Source organism: Macadamia integrifolia, chromosome 2 (assembly GCF_013358625.1).
Source record: "Macadamia integrifolia cultivar HAES 741 chromosome 2, SCU_Mint_v3, whole genome shotgun sequence".
Lineage (NCBI taxonomy): Eukaryota > Viridiplantae > Streptophyta > Magnoliopsida > Proteales > Proteaceae > Macadamia > Macadamia integrifolia.
The window spans coordinates 18,568,904-18,590,962 of NC_056558.1; positions in this window are offsets into that span (position 1 = coordinate 18,568,904).

A 22,059-nucleotide genomic window follows, 5' to 3' on the forward strand; every position below is an offset into this window, starting at 1 on the left:
ATCCCACTTCTCTAATTCAGCCCACTGTACCTCAGGAAGACAACCCGAAGAACATTGAAGAAGTCACGGAAGACTTCCTCAGAGCAGTGATAGCTTTGGTAGTGGGAAAACAAATCAAAGAGTATACCTCCCTAATCCACATAGGGAGTGACATAGAGGATTATGATAAGGATGAGAGTGAAGTTGAGAATGATGGGGATGACTCTAATTCTCAAGTTGATGATGAGTGCCCAAACTGGAATGACTACCAGGGGCCTTGGGATAATAAAGAAGATGATGAGTCTGGATATTGTTCTCCAAGAGATCTAGAAGGATATTCAGTATATGCAATTGGCGAGGATAACCCGATAGTTGATCCCATAGATGCTATTCAGTCAGCACTCATAATTCACATGGAAGTGGAAGATCCGGCATCAGATTTAGAAGATAGTGAAGGGTATGAGATCACTATTGAAAGTGAAGCAAATTCTATAGCAAACACACATGGCTTATGTTTATAATCGTTTGGTTGACATCAAACTCGAGGATAATGAGATTGATTAAATGTTAGGTGAAGTAGCCATCGGTGAACAATGCTACACCGAGCAGTTGATAATCCTTGAAAAAATAAGGAGACATTCCACACTTGTAAAAATGGTGGATACAGCAGTTGCACGGCTTCCAATGTAGTCAAGAAGGTGCGAGCCAGGGCCCTTCAGATTTTTGGAGGGCCTCGACCTCCCACCCCAAGCCAAGAAGAAGAATCAGAAGAAGAGGATGATCCTATGGTAGGGATAATTACCATAACAAATAGTGATGATGAAGTTGCTATCCCACAAAGGTCATTGTAAAGAAACATGCCAATGTGATGGAAACTCGAAGTGGAAGAGACTACAAGGGCAAGGCCCTAGCTGTGGAACAGTCAAGGACTAATGAGGCAGAAACCAGTGGCTTGAAGAAAGAAGCGGAGAATCCAGTCTTGGCTCAACTCAAGAAGTCCCAAGCTAATATCTCGATTTGGGGATTGTTGATGGCCTCCCCCATGCACTATTAAGCAGTCTTGAAGTCTCTCACCAATGTGTAAGTGCCAATCGAGATAGATCCGGTGCATCTCTCATACATAGTAGGGGCAACTTATGCGATATAGTTATTGATGTTCTTAGACTTTGAACTCCCTAAAGGAACCTAGCACAATAAAGCTCTACACATCATGGTAGAATGTCTTGACAAGGTAGTTCCCTAGGTTCTCAATGACAACGGGTCCGCTTTGAATGTTCTACCCTTGAGATCGGCAAAGAGTATTGGCATCAATCAGGAAGAGATGAGGCCATCAAACCAAACCATACGGGCAAATGACAACACCAAGAGGAAAATCCTTGGCATCCTCGCCATTGCCATAATGATTGGCCCGGTGAAGTTTGATATTTATTTCCAGATCATTCATATATAGGCATCTTTCAACATGCTCTTAGGAAGACCTTGGTTACATCATGCAAAAGCAGTGTCCTCTAGTCTCCATCAAAAAATGAAATTCATTCATAAAGGGAAGGTGATTACAGTAGCGGGGGATCCCGAAGTGTTGAACACCTTAGCCAATATTGAAAATGGGGAAGAACAAGACCAAGAAGTTCAACTTAGCAGTTTCAAAATAGAGGAAACTTGTGCAGCACTCACTAAGGAAATGCCAGATGAAAGATTTTGACCAATTATGAAGCTATATAGAGCCCCCCGGTGAACCAAATGATAAAGAACATGCAATACTTTCCAAGGATGGGATTAGGAAAGTATCATCAGGGTGTTTTAGAATTACCTACTCTTGCGGTTAGCAAAGGAAGGAGTTGTCTTGGGTACATTCCTTAAACCCCCACACCAAGGAGCAAGAATAGCAAAAAAGGACAGAAGGTACTAAGGATGACTAGGAAAATATCTGCCTCTTACTACCCCACTCTCAACGGGTACTTCGTATGGGAAGGAGAAGATTTCTCCTTTTGTGAAAATGTTGAACCATGGTTGATGAAACTGCCACGAAGATGCAATCAGGATTTGAAGTATTCTTTCAAGATGAGTTCGACTGGGTAACTCATGAGGTAGAACAATAGCAAATGCTAGTCAAAGAAAGTGATCAAGATAGTTGCATCACCGAGATAGAAAAAATTGCACTAATTGAGAATGGGTCTTCCTCTAGTAACCCTACAACATTGATTCGGTCAAAAGAGGCACCAAGTCCTCGAGTCCTCCTGAAAAGAGAATGGGAAAAGAAGATAAGGCTCACCTGGAGTTTACAACTTCCCATTGATTTTAAAAACTACATTTTCTCCCTCCTATAAGAAATAAGAGCCCAAGAGCTACATGAGCTCAAACCTCATCCTTTTAGAGGATGAAGTGTATAAGCGAAGAAAAGAAGAGTATAAAGAATGATGGTTTGCATGTACTATGCCCAAATCAACTACAATGGGAAGATCTATGAGGGTGGTCAAAGATGTGACCGAGGCACCGGGATGGCCTCTCTAAATAGGCTCGAAAGGATGGATTTTATAGAAAAAGGACTGAGCAGTCTCCACCAATCCTCACCTCTCAGAAAGTTTGGCTTCCGAGAACACAAGGTTGATCAACTAGTATTTGTGAAGAAGAAGGCACCTATCTAGAAGAACATTGCACCATTGAAGAAATAGCATCAACTTTCTTAGAAAGAGAAGGAGGCCCTTTGTCACATCTCCTCATCCACCTAGCCATCGAACCACTCCTGAACTGGACTAGCGTTGGGGAGAATTTTAAGATTACTCATGCTACCGAGTCAACTAGCCTGAATACCACTAATAAAAGCATCAAATCCGTCATCGAGTCTATAGTCAAGTTAGTTGTTGAGTCTTTTGTTTATGATTATGAATCATCCTTCCCTCTTGAGGAAAGTCCAGAGTTCGTGTATGTCGAGTCTGTTACTCCTTCTTTCATGAATGAAATTTGCGATTCTGAGTATGACTTGCCTCCTTTTTTTGATAATGATCTTCATAAGTATCAAGAGCTAATAAAACAATGCAAACCAAAGAAGGCCCAACCCATCCGTGAGGATACCTGGGTTATTAATCTAGGAACCAACCAATGCCTTCGAGAGGTAAAAATTAGTACCACCCTACACAATAAAGAAGCAGAACGGATGATTATTCTTCTGAAGGAATTTGCCAAAGTCTTTGCTTGGTTGTATGAGGAAATGCCTGGTATAGACCTTGATTTCATACAACATCGATTGCCAGCCTACTCTGGGAAAAAATCGATAAAGCAGAAGCTCCGAAGAATGCATCCAGAATGGAGTGAGAAGATTAGAGAAGAAGTTGTGAAGTAGTGGAATGCAGGGTTTCTACAAGTAGTGAAGTACCCCCAAATGGTTAGCTAACATAGTACCAGTGCCAAAGAAAGATGGCAAGGTACGAATGTGAATAGACTTCTAGGATCTTAACAAGGTAAGCCCTAAAGATGACTTCCCATTACCTCACATTAATGTATTGGTTGACAACACGGCAGGGCATGCCTTGTTATGAGGATGGATTCTCAGGATACAACCAAGTGAGCATGCATCCAGAGGATCATGAGAAGACAGCCTACACCACTCCATGGGGAACCTACTGTTATAAGGTGATGCCTTTTAGACTAAAGAATGCTGGGACAACTTATCAGAGAGCAGCTACAACCATATTTCATGATATGATGAACAAAGATGTGGAGGTCTATATGGATGACATGATAGTGAAGTCAAAGGACCAGTAGGGACATAATCCTGCACTAAAGCGATTCTTTGAAAGGATCAAGAAGTATTAGCTAAAGTTGAATCCTCAGAAGTGTATATTCGGGCAATAACAGGAAAATTGTTAGGGTTCTTGGTGAGTGAAAGAGGCATTGAAGTCAACCCTATCAAGAGCAAGGCAATTCAAGAGATGCCCACACCTCGGACTGAGAAGCAGATACGAGGATTTTTGGGTCACATCCAATACATTAGCAGGTTTATAGCATAGCTAACTACAATCTGCGAACCAATCTTCAAGCTGTTGAAGAAGGATCAGCCCACGGAATGGAGTGACCAATGCCAACAAGCTTTTGATAAGATCAAAGGATACCTCATGAACCCACCAGTATTAACACCACCAGTGGAAGGAGAACCACTCTGCTGTACTTATCTGGAAGAATATTCCATGGGCTCATTGTTAGCACAAAAAGAGACAGAAAAGGGGTCAGAGCATGCTATTTACCTCAGCAAGAAGTTCCTGGAATATGAGACATGGTACACATCTTCGGAAAAAACTTGTGCTGCACTAATTTGGGCAACAAAAAGGCTGTGGCACTATATGGTAGCTTATCCAGTACATTTGATCTCAAGCATGGGTCCAATCAAGTATCTCTTGAGAAACCAAGTCTAATAGGAAGGATGGGCCGATGGCTAATTTTTCTATTAGAGTTTGACATCACCTATGTTACTCAAAAATCCATCAAGGGGCAACCTATAGCTGATCATTTGGCTGCCCACCCCACAAAAAATGAAAGATCCTTGGATGATGCCTTTCTCGATGAAGGAATCACAGCAATAGAAGAAGAAGACACAAGTAATGTGTGTCAATTGTTCTTTGATGGAGCAACTAATCAAAAGGGGTGTGGTGCAGGAATATTGCTTGTCACTCCTGATGGCTTTTACTTACCTTCATCATTCTTCCTCGACTTCCCCTGTACCAACAATATTGCTGAATATGAAACTTACGCACTGGGACTAGAAATAACTTTGACTATTGGAGTGAAAAGGATCAAGGTGTATGGAGATTCATCCATTGTCATTTGTTAGACGCAAGGAAAGTAGAAGATCAGAGATAAAAAGCTAAAGCTGTATCAAGAACATTTGGAAGAGGTGATTGAACACTTTAAGAAAATCTCGTTCGAATACTTCGAGAGAGATAACAGTAGGTTTGCTGATGCCCACACAATCTTGGCATCCATGGAAGAATGCAACCCTATGGCTAGGGTCCGACCATTCTTAGTAGAACAAAGTCGGTCTTGGTTTGCTCACATAGTGGATTTCATCAGAGAAAGGAAGTACCCGAGTGAGAAGAAATTTCTAAGGAGATATGCCACCTAATTTATCCTTTAAGGAGACTCATTATATAAGAGATCCTATGATGGAATACAGTTGTTGTATGTGGACGAAGAGCAAGCTACAGCCATCATGGAGGAAATTCATCATGGACTTTGCGGACCACACATGAATGCCAAGATACTAGCTAAAAAGATATTCAGGCTGGGATATTATTGGAACACAATGGACGCAGACTACATAAGCTTTGTCAAGAAATGCCACAAAAGTCAGATATTTACCTCTATCATATATATCCTGCCAACGGAGTTACACTCACTCAATTCTCCTTACCCGTTCTCTACCTGGGGCATTGGCATCATCGGGAAGATCAACCCCAAAGCATCCAATAGTCATGAATTCATTTTAGTAGCCATTGATTATTTCACCAAGCGGGTGGAAGCTTAGTCATATATAGTCCTCACATCTGCTAAGGTGGTGAAATTCATCCAAGAAAATATCTTTTCCCAATATGAAGTACCTCAAGAGTTGATATTGGATCAGGGATCCTATTTTTGGGGCACAACCGACAAAATCTGCATGAAGTTTGGTATAAAAAGGCACCACTCTACCACTTATAGGCCACAAACCAATGGGGCAATAGAATCAGCTAACAAGAATATCAAGGTCATCTTACAGAAAATGGATGAAACACACAAGGATTGGGCAGATAAATTGCTACTTGCTTTATGGGCATATCAGACTTCTGTGCGATCCTCGACAGGGACAACTCCTTTCTCTTTGGTGTATGGGGTTAAAGCAGTGCTACCCGTGGAAATCCTGGTACCATCCCTAAGGGTGCTTCTTGATAGTCAGTTACCTGAAAGAGAGTGGGTGGAGCCCTGACACAACAAGCTCAACTTTCTTGATGAAAGGCGTATGAAGGCCATGGATAACCTGAAGAAATATCAACTGAGAATGACTAGGGCCTTCAACAAGAATGTGAAGCCCCGTCACATAGAGGAAGGTGAACTTATTCTTTGAGGACAAAGAGCCCAATTCATGACCCAAAAGGAAAATTTAGGCCCAACTGGAGTGGCCCATTCACTGTCAAAGAGATTCTACCAGGCAAGGCAATAAAACTCATAGACCACAATGGTGAAGAGATATCCAGACTGGTCAACATGGATTAACTTAAGAAATGTTATGTCTAATAGGGTGAATAGCCCAAACTATGTCAGACCTGATTCCTCTCAAGGGATACATAGGCAACTTGACATATGCGAGTGTGGTCACAATAATATCAAGGCAATAAATTAGTTCCTAGATTAATAATGAAGGTACCTTAAAAGATCATCATAGCTTGTGTCCCCTAAGAATCTCCATTTGGCATGAAAGGCCATTAGGTATTTGTTATTCACCTATGGTCCTTAAATTCTTATCCAGAATTCCATCCCCCAAAAGTCACCACCTGACACCAGTTTATCAAGGCTAGTTTACTCCACATCCTTGATAAAAAAAAAAGAGCATGACGCAATAGTGGTAAAGGTTCGGTTGTGTTAATAGCTAATGAGTAATACTTTAAAAAATCATCACATCTCTTCTTTGCTTATGATGGTTTTAGGAAAAGTCATGGACTCTTTAGATGAGACACTGAGGAAATGGACCGTGGACATGAGAATAGTGGCACCAGGTCTGCTAGAAGCTACAGGTATGTTAATGCTCAGCCGGATTGCGTGCATCGAGCTACATCACAATCTGCTCTGACAAGTTCCTCAGCACTGGGATGCCGATCTTTATGTATTTCGGTTTGGGTTGATAAAGACCTATCCAACCCCTGAAGAATTTTGAGTTTATATGTTATCTCCACCTAAGGGAAAATTGATTCAACCATCTTTGAAGAAAGACCACTAAGAGGAGATTTAGGACTTTTTCGGATGGGAAAAGTAGGAAGGAAAGCAATTCATCAGATATGGAAAGATTGACACTTTGAAGATGGCCAGGATCTTCATTCAATACCTACCACTGGGGGAAATCCATCAGCAAAGATCACAGGATGCTTACCCTTTGTGTATAATAGCTCGCTATATTCTCCGAACTCCTGGACGTGGTGCACCACTAGTTTTAATAGAGGTGGTAAAGCAATTGAAGAAAGGAAGAGATATCATTCCTACAGTCCTTGCAGAGACATTAAAAGAATTTGATGACATGAGCCATAGCTGTAGATTTGGACTTGATCATTATCATGGAAGCCCCGCCATTTTCCAACTCTGGCTACTTGACAAGCAGAAGCTGATCAAGCATTAAATGGAGGTCAACTCGGAACCCATTGCTACCAAAACAAGCGGGAAGTCCCGGAATTCTAACTCATTATTGATTGAGAGGAGTACCTATAAGGAAGAGCAACAAAGGACATTGCATGGAGATGCTCAGGGAAGCCATAGGAAAATTTTCTGATGAAGACCCCTAGATACAATTATATCAGGTTGATGGGATTGACTCATACTTCTTTTTACTTGCCCACTTACATCAGACAATAATATGGGCTTGAGGCAGTGGACCCTGAGGAGTTAGTAAACTTTTACACACCCCAAGAACTGTCTCCCTACCTTGTTACCTACCTATCCTGTCTATTGTAGGAAGGTTATTTTCATGTAATTCACTTGGTAGTAGAATGAAGAAAAATTTGGATTTTCATGTTATCCCGATTATTCTAATGAAGACTTGAGTTATGGAATTGATTATGCCAAAAAAAAAAAAAAAAACTAAACCAAAAGAGTTTCTTGGTGCAAAGATAAGTTTCTATTCATAGATACCAAAAAAAAAAAAAAAAGAAGTAATAATAAACAACATGAGGGGAAAATATGCATATGTTTGTGTTTGTAGAAATGCAGAAATAAATCCCTAGAAGTCAAGATCCTTGTCGGAACTATGCTCCTCATCTGAATCATGCTTGTGGAAAGTGGGAAGGTTGGTAGATGCCAATCTCGAATTCTTCAGCAGGCGTGCATTCTCCTGACGATGAGCTGACCTGTCTCCTCAAGGCATCGGTCTCCCTCTCATGGGGGAACATATGGAATGATGAAGAAAAGAAGCAATAAAAAGAGGAAAGAGACTAAGAGCAGGAGAATACCTTATCGACCACGACCTCGGATAAACTCTGATGCATGCTCCTGAGCTCAGCATAGAGCTCCGAAGACACCTAAGAAAGAGCATGTCAGTCAAAAGGAATCAAGAACCAATCAAATAAGAGGTGTTATGATACTCACACAGTCATATGGGATAGGAAGTCCAAGGGAGGCATCTCTGTCCACTCTACGCTCCAAGAGCTGAGGAATACCCAGATGGGTTGCATTGGGATAAGACCATCCTGAGGAACCACTGAAGGGACTGATAGCCATCTGGAGAGGTCCCTCACAATGATAGAAGACTCAATTTGAGACGAGATAGCGGCACCTGCTCGTGATCGAGTAGGACGGGGGTCCACATGTCGTGCCCTCCACAAAAAGAACATCAATAAAAAAAAAGAGAAGAATTTGAAATATGAAAAAAATGCTCAAGAGAGGAAACATACCAGTGGCCCCCGGGGACCAAAAGAAGTGCAGGCTTCTCCTCCTCGAGAAAGGCCTCATAGTTCCTACCCGGATCTAAGAGGGAATCATCTCACACCCCTTTGGCCCATACCTCTATTTGACTCTTAGGGATACTCTCCAAGTTATGTATAGTCGATGGAGGGTAGTAGGGAGAAGAGTGCACCATAGGATTGGACCACTAAGGAGTGACACGCTCCCCCAGATACCAGGTGTGGCCCCAGATGCCCCTGAATAGCGCATGGCTCTCTGTTAAGCGCTTGGCTTGAGCAAACTCATCAAGGTTGTAGAAGTGGAGATCTCAGAATGGCCTCCAGTTAACCTGCAAAGTTAAGAAGATGTGAGTACAGCACAAAGCAAAAGGGAAAATTTGATACCAAACATGACTTACCTCAGTGAGGCCGTTCAAGAGAGAATGGGCAGTGATCCCAGAAGGAAAGCATCGGTTCCTCAACACCCGGCAATCTCCCCATCTAGTAGCCATAGGGAAGGGCAAGTTCTGAGGATACTTCAACACAGGTGCTAGAGTCTCCAGGTGTTCATAACACCAAGGCTGAATTGAAATGTCAAAGTAAGGAGATGTAATAAAAAAAGAAGAAAAGAATAGAAGGAAAATGAGAAGTCACCTGGAGAATGTAGCCCGCTCCCTTGAGACCCTGATCCCCATATGCTAGTAGGTCTAGGGTCCGCAGAAGGTATGAATAAAAGGCCCCACCTCAATCCCAAGAATCCACCTCTCTAAGGTTCTGGAAGGGGGCAACTATGCAGATATCTTCCCCACCCTGGAGGTTACTGAAGAGGCACTGTGCCACAGCAAACAAAAGGAAAGAGCGGATTATCTGTTCAATGTTACCTGGGTTCACCCTCAAGTTCGCCCTCATCCAATGGGCATTGATCACACCTAGGCGAACATGCATCTGATCTGCCTGAATCTCAATACTCATCAAATCCATAAATTCCTGTGCTGTCAAAGTCACAGGAAGGGATAGGGGCCTCCCCCCGAATGGTATACTCGTCATAGCATAAAAACACAAAGGTGTGATAGTGATCTTGCCTATAGGAAGATGAAAGGAATGGATGCTCGGAAACCACCGCTCTACCGAAGCTCCTGCCGATGCCGAGCTGAACTTCCTGGTTCTCTAGTGAGGCCAATCGGCTCAGAAAAGGGGAATCTACTTGCCCCTAAACCTTGTGTGGAAGTCCCTGGTACCATTCCCGGACCGCGTTTGGGTGATTGTACCTAGCCAATGTTGGGGTTGTTCCCCCATTGTGCCTCTAAAATAAAAAAAAAATGAATAAAAAAATAATACAAAAAATATGCATAACTAAAAATGAATAAATATATATATATATATATATATATATAAATGAATAAAGGAAAGGACTTACCCATGTGCCTCACACGGAGTTACATATGTGGTCCCGGGTCCTGTGAAGTGTCCACCCAATGTACCAATCTGCGGGACCATCGTCCTTCTGGGAGGATGTACCATAACTCTCTCCACCACTTAGTTGGATTTCTCTTGGACTCCTTCTCTTTCTTCTTTAGGCTACATTCCCAAAAATTACAAGGAACCCCAAGAAGTTTCACAATTTGTAAAAAGGCCCAGAAAGACTTCAAATTCTCCAACTAGCCCCCTCCTCAAGAACTATGAAGTTCTTCAAGGATAAGATGAAGAACTTCAAAGAAAACTCGAAGATCTTCGGAAAAAATTTGAGGAAACCCAAAGAAATGCAAACAAATTTTGAATCTTCGAAGAAACTCAAGAACCCGAGCTCACTCGCTCACGAATCATTCCCAACTCAAGAAAATCAAAAAAGGAAATGAACAGGAGGGGGACCATTTTATGGCTAAAAAATTTGTTTTCCAAAAAAAAGAGAAAAAAATTCTTGATTCTAATTCCAAGGTGCAAATTAAAGATTCTTACCAAAAAAATACCAAATTCAAAATAATTTGTGTGGTAGATGAAAATTATATCACATGAAATTTGAAGACAAAGTTCAAATGGAAAGTGAAAATCAAAAGTCAAGATTCAAGATTCCAAATCAAAGCTAAAAATCAAAAGTCATGATTCAAGATTCCAAATCAAAAGCCAAAAATCAAGGGCCTAAATTTAAGGTTCCAATCTCATGACTCAAATTCAAGAACTCCAATCAAGGAAAGAAAGAATCTCATTGACCCGGCCCCAGGTGGCCCTATCTCTTTGAATTGGCTCAGAGTAACCCGATCTCATAGACCAAATTCCCCATACTAGCACATGGAAAACCCGGCCAAGGAAAATCCAAGAATCAAATATTTTTGTCTTTTGCAAGGTTGAAAGAGCAATGAATTTATTTCTTGTAATCGACGGTCCCAGATAGCCCAGATTGGTTCGAAAGACCTAGCCTGGAGATCAAATTCCTTAAGCTGGCACATGGAAAGCCCGGCCAAGGAAAATCCAAGAATCAAATATTTTTGTCTCTTACAAGGTTGAAAGAGCAGCGAATTTCTTTCTTGTAATCAGCGGTCCTAAATAGCCCAGATTAGTTTGAAAGGCCTAACCTGGAGACCAAATTCCCTAAGCCAACACATGGAAAGGCCGGCCAAGGAAAATTTAAGAATCAAATATTTTTGCCTTTTGTAAGGTTGAAAGAGCACCGAATTTCTTTCTTGTAATCGACGGTCCCAGATAGCCTAGATTGATTCGAAAGAGCTAGCCTAGAGACCAAATTCCCCAAGCTAGCACATGGAAAGCCCGGCCAAGGAAAATCCAATAATCGAAAATTTTTATCTTTTGCAAGGTTGAAAGAGTAGCGAATTTCTTTCTTGTAATCGATGGTCCCAGATAGCCCAGATTGGTTTCTAAAGACCCAACATGGAGACCAAATTCCTCATACCAACACATAGAAAGCCCGATCAAGGAAAATCCAAGAATCAAATATTTTTGTCTTTTGCAAGATTGAAAGAGCAATGAATTTCTTTTTCGTAATCGATAGTCCCAGATAGCCCAGACCGGTTTGAAAGAACCCGTCTAGAGACCAGATAGCCCAGATTGGTTCGAAAGAACCCGCCTGGAAACCAGATAGCCCATACCGGTTTGAAAGAACCCGTTTGGATACCAAATAGCCCAAGTTAGTTTGAAAGACCCAGTCTAGAGACCAAATTCCCATACCAGCACATGAAAAGCCTAGCCTAGGAAAAGTCAAAGATCAAAGTACTAATATCTTTTGCAGGATTGGAAGAGCAGTGAATTTCTTTCCTATAATCAGCAGCCCAGGTAAGTCCTAAACTTCAAAATAGTTAAGAGATATTACCTGTTGCATTTTCAACTCCGTCATTGATGAGCAAGATGACAGTAGTACATGCTTCGGGTGACAAAATGTGGTCTTTCTTTTCTTTGCTCTTCGATTGTTGGCACAGGCCTCAGCCAAAGAGGGGAATTCTGTAGACATCCAATTTTGTCACCCTCCTCCTGCTATGATGATGACTTATGGATGATATTGGACGCGACCTTTTGCTTATGATCAAGAGAGATGACAACTGATTGAGGTAACTATTCCCAGAAGCATTCTATTCTCACCCAAAATCCCCAGAAAACCCATGTGAGAGAAAAGAATGGTCTAATTATGACATTCCATACGAAGGAATTTGGTCCTAGGTGACCATACAGATGTATAGTAGTCGGAATCACGATTCCAACGATATATGGTACGTCAAAATTAGACCATTTGATCTCCCACAATCATTCCCAAAAGTTACTCCATGAACACTCAAACCCCACCCATGCGAGCACCCATGCCTTGCCTTGAGTGCCCAAACCCCGTCCATGCAAGCACCCATGCCTTACCTTGAGTGCCCAAACCCTGCCCATGCGAGCACCCATGCCTTGCCTTGAGTGCCAAAACCCCACCCATGCGAGCCCCCATGCCTTGCATTGCACCCCTACCCGAGCCCCGAGTGTGCTCGACCAAGTCCCATGTGCACCCAACCAAGCCCCGTGCATACCCGACCAAGCCTTGTGCATACCTAGTCAAGTTCTAGCACCTATGCCAGAGTTCCAGCACCCAAACAGGAGTTCCAGCACTCATGCCGGAGCTCCAATGCCCCAGCTAGAGTTCCAGCACCCATATTGAAGCTCCTACACCCCCTCTGAAACCTCCAACACCCTCACTAGATATCGGAATCCCCCTTCCAATGATCGATTTGGAGAAGGAATTTCCTCCTCACCCGCCTGTGTACCTACACTACCCCGCTAGCGTACCTTACATCGTGGCCTCCCATTGGTCCAAAAAAGAATCTTTTTACCTTATTGGCCCAAAAAATTTATCTTTCCCCCCATTAGATAAAAAAAATTATCCTCCACCCCATTAGTCTAAAATTTCTTACTTTCACCCCATCGGTTTAGGAAAATTACTTTTTACCACCATTGGTTAAGGAATTTTTTCTCACCTCCCTATTGGTCCAAAAATTCTGTAAATACCCCCTCCCTTTGGTTTTACACACCACAACAAGTCTCCTAGTGAGCATCCCATAGTTGTGAAGCTCTGCCCTCTTTCCTTCCCTTCCTCCCTTGAGGTTTTTCAAGTCTTCAGAGAGATCTTCATAAGATCCCCTTAGTCTTCCACCCCCTTTTGAGGTTCTTCAAGTCTTCGGCGAGATCTTTGTAAGATTCCTTCGAATCTTCGAAGTGTTCTTCGGGCCTTCGAAGTTCTTCGACCATTTAGGTTTTAGCCCATTCCTAGTAGAAGCCCTACCGGAGTGCCACTTTAGCCTAGCCCTCCCATAGCCTATCCCATGCGGAAGCTTTGTTAGAGTGCCACCTCAACCTAGCTCTCTCATAGCTTATCCTTAGTGGAAGCTCTGCCAGAGTGCTACCTCAGCTTAGCCCTCCCATAGCCTATCCCACGTGGAAGCTCTGTCGGAGTGCCACCTCAGCCAAAATCTGAATGTAACCGTTCCTAGCCTGAACTCTGTTCGAATATCATCACAGTCAGCATCTCTCAAGAAAGGAAGTTGGAGGTCAAGACCATCTTCCCCTGTGCTAGAGAATCCGTAGGAAAGTTCGTACTAACATCAACTAGGGGGTCGCCCCTCTTGACCCAAAACAGGGGTCAAGCTCAGGTATAATTTCTCAACATAATTAGCACAATGTAGACTTTATATTGACCTTGTTTTAGTGTACATAGTTATTTAAATTCAGTCAATATATGTATGTGTGATAACTTAGCCATGTATGCAGAATAGGAGTAATTATGAAAAATATTCGTTCTTAAGCATCTAGTAGGAAGACCGGTTGAACTGGGTAGATTGGGTGCCTAACACTTTCCCAATTTTACAACCTAACACTTACCCTAAATCTCTGAACTAGACTAACTTTTGGGCCATTTTCTCAGGAATTGGACCCACCATTGGGTCCTAAGCCCATAATCCTAGGTGGCGACTCCAAACCCTTTTGCATGATCCCAATCCCTGTTTTGGACCATCATCAAACACTTGTCTTGAATGACGAACTTTACACTCTTGTGAAATAGGCCTCTATGTATCTCCAAGTAGCGATATAGTGATACGAGGCCCGTAGGGTAAGCACACATGATACACCCCTCCCTAATGAAAGAGAAAGAGAGGAGAGAGGACAGAATGCACGCAAGTCCTTCCCCCCCCCCAAAAGGGGGAAGAGAGATCTCATCTTCTGGTCGCTACCCTCACAGGTAGGACTATGCAGGAAGGTTGGGCTACTCTAGCAGGGTAGAACCTATCTTTCAGAGATTTAGGTGGAGGGTTTTGCTGTTGGTCTCTCATATTGAAAGGTACTAAAGAGAGTAAATGTATAGGGTCACTACTTATTGGATCTCTTCTTTCTAACCTATTCGGACTATTATGTACCCACCCAGCACTCATGCAGACACTATCTACAACTTGAATAAGACTAGAGCAAAAGAATGGAAAATATATATTTTTTATTTTTTTTTTGTTTTTTTGAGCTTACCGGCAGGGATCCGGGGTTGCTCAGGTCAATTCCTGAGGTACTGCTATAGGGCAAAACCTGCCTATATCATACTGTGAGGCTTGGCGACCACCACTGATACAACTATTATTGTAAGTTGTTCTTCTCAAGAATTTATAAAAGAAAAGAAAAAAGAAAACAAAGCATACAAAACACTCTGATTTACCAAAAAAAAGCGAAGAATAACATAGAACTATTTCCTTGGCAATGATACCAAAAACTTGTTTGAATTTTAAAACTAACCACAAGCGTACGGATCAATGTAGCTAATGGGTTGAACACAAGAAGAGTAGCCACTTTATTTTTAGCTTCATTTAGTAATGCGAAAGTGTATGGATTGATTGATAGTGATCTAATTCTAACTACCGCCCTAAAACAAATGCATCAAAACGTACGAACCAACACAACTAAGGAAATTGGAAATTGGAATTAAAATAAAAATTGAACGATCTAACCATTCACATCTAACCCTAACCATTCGTCATCTAGGAATTTAAATACTCAAACCACGCAATTAAAAAGCAAATAACTGAAAGTAAAAGTGTTGAAAAGTAAATAAAAATGAAAATAAAGGGGATAAAGCCAGAGAGAAACACACAAGTAGGTATCTCTACTTAGCCCGAGGGATGCATCATAAATAATATGAGCTTCCCTACTTGACCAGAGAGTACTCTTACTAGGGCTTTTCTACTTGGCTTTAGGGGAAGGGATGCAATATAAATAATCAAAATAAAAGAATGGTTCTATAGCTAGAGAGGGGCAAAGCCAACACATCCATCTAGCCATAAACCTTAGGGGAAAAGGGAAAGTAATAATGTAAAACTAAAAATTTAAAACCTAATTTAAAAATTATGGGTAGTAAGAAGAGGGAATGAGAGGGGCTGAGAAGACTACTGTAAAATCCTACTTACTCAAACTTCAATACTTGAACTTGAAAACATGATTGAGATTTGAAATACTGCCAGCCCTAAAAATCAGATCTGAACTAAATCAAATCTGAAATTGCTAGGTCTAGAGAAAAAAAAAATCATGAAGAGAAAAATTGAACTTGAAAGATATGCTCCATAGCTTGTTCTTGTCATCTAGAACTAAGCCTAGAACTAGAAATTAAAATTATTACAGTTTTTAATAACTTGAACAATAAAATAAAAGGCTTGCATTAATCAAAATAAAAGATTTGCATTAAAAAAAATTACAAAAGTGCTTGCATAAAAAAAAAAAAACTAAGAATAACTAAAGAGAAAGAGAGAGAGCTCAACTAAAAAAACTAGAAAAAGAGAGGGACACCCTCCTAGGGCTTGGTTGACTCCCTTTTATAAGGAATAGGGGAGAGAGGGGGACGTCCAAGTGTGGATCCCCTTGGACGATTTTGATGAAGTGGAGGGGGCATTGGGAGATAAAATAGGAAGTAAGGGATTTTTTTATTTCTTGCCTTTTTTCTCTATATTTTTTTCTTCTCTTTTGTGCTCAACCTCTTGGCCGAATTTGTGTGATGAGGTGGAGGAGACAGAGAGAGGAGAGTAAAGGTAGGAGGGTTTCCAACGATATTTTTCTATTTTCTTTCCTTTTTTTTTCTCCTTCATTTCCTTCTTTTCTCTCTCTCTCTCTCTCTCTCTCTCTCTCTTTCTCTCTCTCTCTCTCTCTCTCTCTTCAAACTTGCATCATAAATAATATGAGCTTCCCTACTTGACCAGAGAGTATTCTTACAAAGGCTTTTCTACTTGGCTTTAGGGGAAGGGATGCAATATAAATAATCAAAATAAAAGAATGGTTCTATAGCTAGAGAAGGGCAAAGCCAACACATCCATCTAGCCATAAACCTTAGGGGAAAAGGGAAAGCAATAATGTAAAACTAAAAATTTAAAACCTAATTTAAAAATGATGGGTAGTAAAAAGAGGGAAAAGAGGGGGGGGGTGAGAAGACTACTATAGAAGCCTACTTACTTGAACTTCAATACTTGAACTTGAAAACTTGATTGAGATTTGAAATACTACCAACTCTAAAAACCAAATCTAAACTAAATCAAATCTGAAATTGCAAGGCTTGGAGAAAAAAACTTATGAAGAGAAAAATTGAACTTGAAAGAGATGCTCCATAGCTTGTTCTTGTGACCTAGAACTAAGCCTAGAACTAGAAATTAAAATTATTACACCTTTGAATAACTTGAACAATAAAATAAAAGGCTTGCATTAATCAAAATAAAAGACTTGCATTAAAAAAAAAAAATTACAAAAGTGCTTGCATAAAAAAAAACTAAGAAGAATAACTAAAGAGAGAGAGAGAGAGAGCTCAACTAAAAAACTAGAAAAAGAGAGGGATGCCCTCCTAGGGCTTGGTTGACTCCCTTTTATAAGGAATAGGGGAGAGAGGGGGACCTCCAAGGGTGGATCCCCTTGGATGATTTTGATGAGGTGGACGGGGGGGGGGGGGATTGGGAGATAAAATAGGAAGTAGGGGATTTTTTTTATTTCTTGCCTTTTTTTCCTATATTTTTTTTCTTCTCTTTTATGCGCAACCTCTTGGCCGAATTTATGTGATGAGGTGGAGGAGAGAGAGAGAGAGAGAAGAGTAAAGATAGGAGGGTTTCCAATTATTATTTCCAATTTTCTTTCCTTTTTTTTTTTTTTTTTTCTCCTTTATTTCCTTCTTTGCTCTCTCTCTCTCTCTCTCTCTCTCTCTTCAAACTTGTGCACAAACCCCCCTTACATGATTTTTGCTTTCCTTGCTTTGCTGATTTGGACATATTCTAATTGAGTAGGAAGTTCCATCCATGCCCCTAACTTTAAGTGATGAGTTGGAGAGAGAAAATCTTCCAAAAAAAATCTCTAAAAAAATAGCAGCCATGAGGTTTGAACTTGAGACCTCCTGGAGAGCAAGGGATTTTTGCATACCACAACTCACCAACTATGTTGGGTAGTTGTTACCAAAAAATAATCTTCAATCATTCAAGAGGGTTCATCGATCCTTTTTGGCATTTGGAATATTCCTTGTACACCTGAGACAACTACAAACGGGCTGGTTCTGCATCTTAGTTCAGTTTTGATCCATTATTCTTTTTCTGACCTGAAAAGAATAATCACTTGTACAAGTGACTAAATGGATATTCAACTTGCTCAGAATTTTGTCCTCTTCACAACCATGAAAAGAAATGGGACCTCTTTATGTGTAAAATTGGAGATACAGCTCCTGATAGTCATTAAAGCCTTTAAAATACAAAACCTATAAAAAGAGAGTAAAACCCAAGGTAGCTCCATTCTAAATATATAAAATGCATACTTTTATACCCTTAATTTCACACATAAATGTGCTTATCAATAGGCCCAACCCAGGCCACCTGTTATGGGAGTAGGTCAGGGCTGGAGAGACTACTATAAATAGTCCCTATGTCACTGTAGTCACTATTATGTGAGAACACAATTCACTCACAGAGTTGTGATGAGAATCCAAGTGGGATACTACAGAAGACTTTAGAGAATCAGTTCTACTTCATGGTCAAAGCTTTTACTTCGTGGGACAATAGTTTGTGTTCAAGCTCAAGCGAGGAAGCTTCTCAACCATCTTCACAAGTACTTTTCCACTCTTATTAATTGTTACATTAATAGTATGCCCCATAGGTTTCTCTGTTTCATCGTCTTATCATGTATGGGAGTTCTAAGTACTGAGGAGGGAGATTTTTCAGTTTAATTTCCTAAACAGGCTTAACTCGGGTTCACATAACAAGTTCTCATTCATTAACTCCTCTATCATAATTGACTCCTAATTATCCTCGATCAAGGTGAAAATCTCAAAATTATCAACATCCAACACCTCACACTTTGTATAGAGACTAGGATCTGGCATTCTCCATGCCGTCAAGTGGTCAAAGGCCAAGTTCTTGCTAACCACTTAGCAGATATACAATCTTACCCCTAACACGATGAGTGATAACATACCTAATATGATACTTCCATAGCTTCTTCCAATAGAAATAGCATGTGAAAGGGGGAAGCACTAGACTTTTCTGATAGAAAATATATGCCCAATACAATCGTATAGAGAACAAATAAGCATGCAATATAATTACTATAGAGACAAGAATGACGTACCTGAATCTATGGTTATAGCAAAATAATCCTTTGTTACAACACGAACGCCATTGTTAGTATGGTCTACCCTCTTTTCCTTCTCACTTTAGGTTTCTCTAGTCATTCACTTAATGAGCCAGTGATAACTATTTATAGGGGTGAGTGTAAGGACCAACCCTACAATGAAATTAGGGTTTTCTTCTCATTAAGGAAACAATACCTTAGGTCCACACATGGTAATATATATAAAATCATACCATTAAAGTGTGGTAATAGAATCCAATGTCTCCGTAGAGATCACTTACCAATATTGGATCCTTTCTACTTACCAAAATTATTGACTACAAAAATTATGTGGTGGCTTTGGACAATAATATACATCTATTTCTATAATGATATTTATCTGAGTCTTGAGTGATGTAGTCATTACAACCAATGGATGTGAATCTCACCAAGTTGAATTTGGTTACTAGTTTGGTCTAGTCGTCATGAGTTTTCGATTATGCAATCTTATGACTTTTTATAACTAAATGGGTTTTAGTGAAAATTCTTAGTGGGTAGAGTTGACATCTGAAAGATTAATATTAATGCTGATGTCTCACATTTGAGATGTTATGATACAAGGTCATCCTACGCTACTTATACATGTTGGTGGTTTATTAACTATTTCCATCGTAGTTTCAATGAAATCCCGTTTTGGAGTCTAATAATTAGATAGAACCTTAACAGTTTATGCAAATGAACTAAAAAAATCGTTTGGTTTTGATTTATTGAAATGATTTCTGAAATCTGTTATGTTGTTGACTATTTATGACCATGTTTGTTCAAACCAACAGTTAGATCCAGTTAAAATATGAACTAGTGTTGACTCGTATAACTGGTACTTTTAATGGGTCATCTAGTCTCCACTCTCTTGTATTATTAGAAGAACAAAATATTACCCTATTGAGGGTGAAGATGCCTTATACATGTTTTATTTAAATTATGTGCATTGCACTGGTCGTTTTCATGAATTTTAAGCCAACCTAAGGTATATTGATGTTTTCTTCGATGTTATATTTATGGTCCGTGATATTTTTCATCATAAGACACTTATTTATGAGTTTTAACACCTATTATGATTCAAAACGTCACAATTGCATTGTTTTAAGTAACGTTCTTTGAATTTATATGTCTTTTGTTTATTTAATGATAAAGTACAATTTTATTGAAAATTCATTAAGATAAAATGGATATATCATACTTAAATAATTTTAAATAATCTAAATGAGCCCATTAAAGTTTAGTAGTTTATTGGTATAAAGCCTATTAAGTTATTTACACTTAATATGGATTTAAGTCCATAAATTACTTTTATTTATTAATGATTTATTGTTATTTTGGCCAAGTAAGTTCTTTGGTTTATGTGCCCCATTATCTGATGAAATGTTAACATAAAGAAATTATGAGGCTTTATTGTGATTGGCTTTAAACTTTATAGACTAATGTTTGTATTAGTTATTAATTAAAGTCATTTGTGCATAAAGTTCATACTTGTCTACAACTCCTTATATCTAATGAATTATGAATAAGGCAACATAGTTTATATGTTTTTTAATTATCATGAATAAATGTTATGAACTTCTATATTTAGTATGTTTTCATTATAGAAAATTACCATATTTAGAAATTTTTATTTACTTATGGTATGGCTAGAAGTACAAAACTGTCATATTAAGAATGTACTCACTTTGATAATTGCTAAATTATGGTATTATTATATTGACTATTAGAGTTTACAATGGGTTGCTTTTGTGAGCATAGGTTGAAATTTTTTAGTCAAATACTGAAATTGTTCATCTTGTTGTTTGCATCTAAATCTAAACCCACGAGCATTTGGTAGCAATCCAAATCTATAGGTTTTCATAATTTTAGTGATTATGCTTCTATTTAGTAGGGTAGTTATTGAGATTGTGAAATCACTATTAACTATTTGGGATGGATTACAGTCAAGGAGACCATATAGCGAACGATGTGCTCTTACCACTATAGGTGAGTCTTCGTTTGGTCTGTTTCGCTTGATAATGTGAGAGTGATGTTTTGGGCTTCACAACTTTGGAGATTCTTATCTTGCCACCACAGGTGACAGAATCTTCAGAGTAGTGTTGTTTCGAACATCTTGCCTTGCATGTGAAAGATTTCACTATGTGTTGGGCGATCTTGCCACTACAGGTGCGATTCTAATGACGTCGGATCTTTCCCCAATTTGTATTTTCCTGGAGTTATTGATAAAAATATTGGGATAAATCTGATTAATAGCCCAATTAGTCAGGTTTAATTATATTGTTGAGATGTTAATATACCTTTTGTTCTTGTATATTGTATATTTTGGTAAATATATATAGTTATATTTGCCAGCTTTGACTTCCTAGCTATTTTCTATCAAAACTTTGAATGGTTCCAATTTTGAGGAATGAAACTAATCCTTTAATATTTCTCTGGCTATTATGATAATATATTTTAATCTTGGATTGATGTGCCTCCTAAGCCAGTGGTTGTTAATTTTATTCAAACTAAGGTTTTTTTATGAATATGGAAGGAATCAAATAGGTTTATCAAGATTAGTGGGAGTAAGTTCACAAGTCATAAATTTCTATAGAACTACATTGCTACAAATAAAATAGTTATTTATCCACTAGTTAAGGGTTTGATTCCAAAAATTTTCCAAAAGCATATCACTGATAAGGGACTTGTTAGTTCTTTTGATGTATTTTATTAGTGGGAGCTTTGCTCATATATTCAATTGCATCTAACTTTCAATTTGTTTCAATTTGTTTTTGTATTTATGATGCATTATGGTTGTTCTCAAGAATATATATGCATCTTTATTACAGACAATTGCTTTTGTGTATATACTTGTTTATTTGTCTCCTTCATAAAATTAAGACTACATGTGGTGTATTTACCTCATTGACTATTTGAGGTTCCAGTCAATACACACACATCTAGTTGCTAGTAAAGCTTCATTTAGTTTGAGGCCTAGTGCTTGCGTATTGAGACATTCAAACCCAGTCCCAATGAGGTTCCTTAAGTGAAACTTCAGCGTTTGGGAGACGCTTATGGTTAATGAGACTTTTGGTATCTATCTCATAGGGCTTAATCAGTTTTCGAGCTTGGACCAATTTTGAAATAGGCATAATGATCACTATTGCATGTTTCCTTAGGGTTTCATTCCCATTAAGGAAGTAATACCTTAGGTCCACACATGGTAATGTATATAAAATCATACCATTAAGGTGTGGTAATAGAATCCAATATCTCCATGGATTATTTTTCTATAGCCATGGATTCAGGTACGTCATTCTTGTCTTTATAGTAATTGAAATGCATGCTTATTTGTTCTCTGTATGAT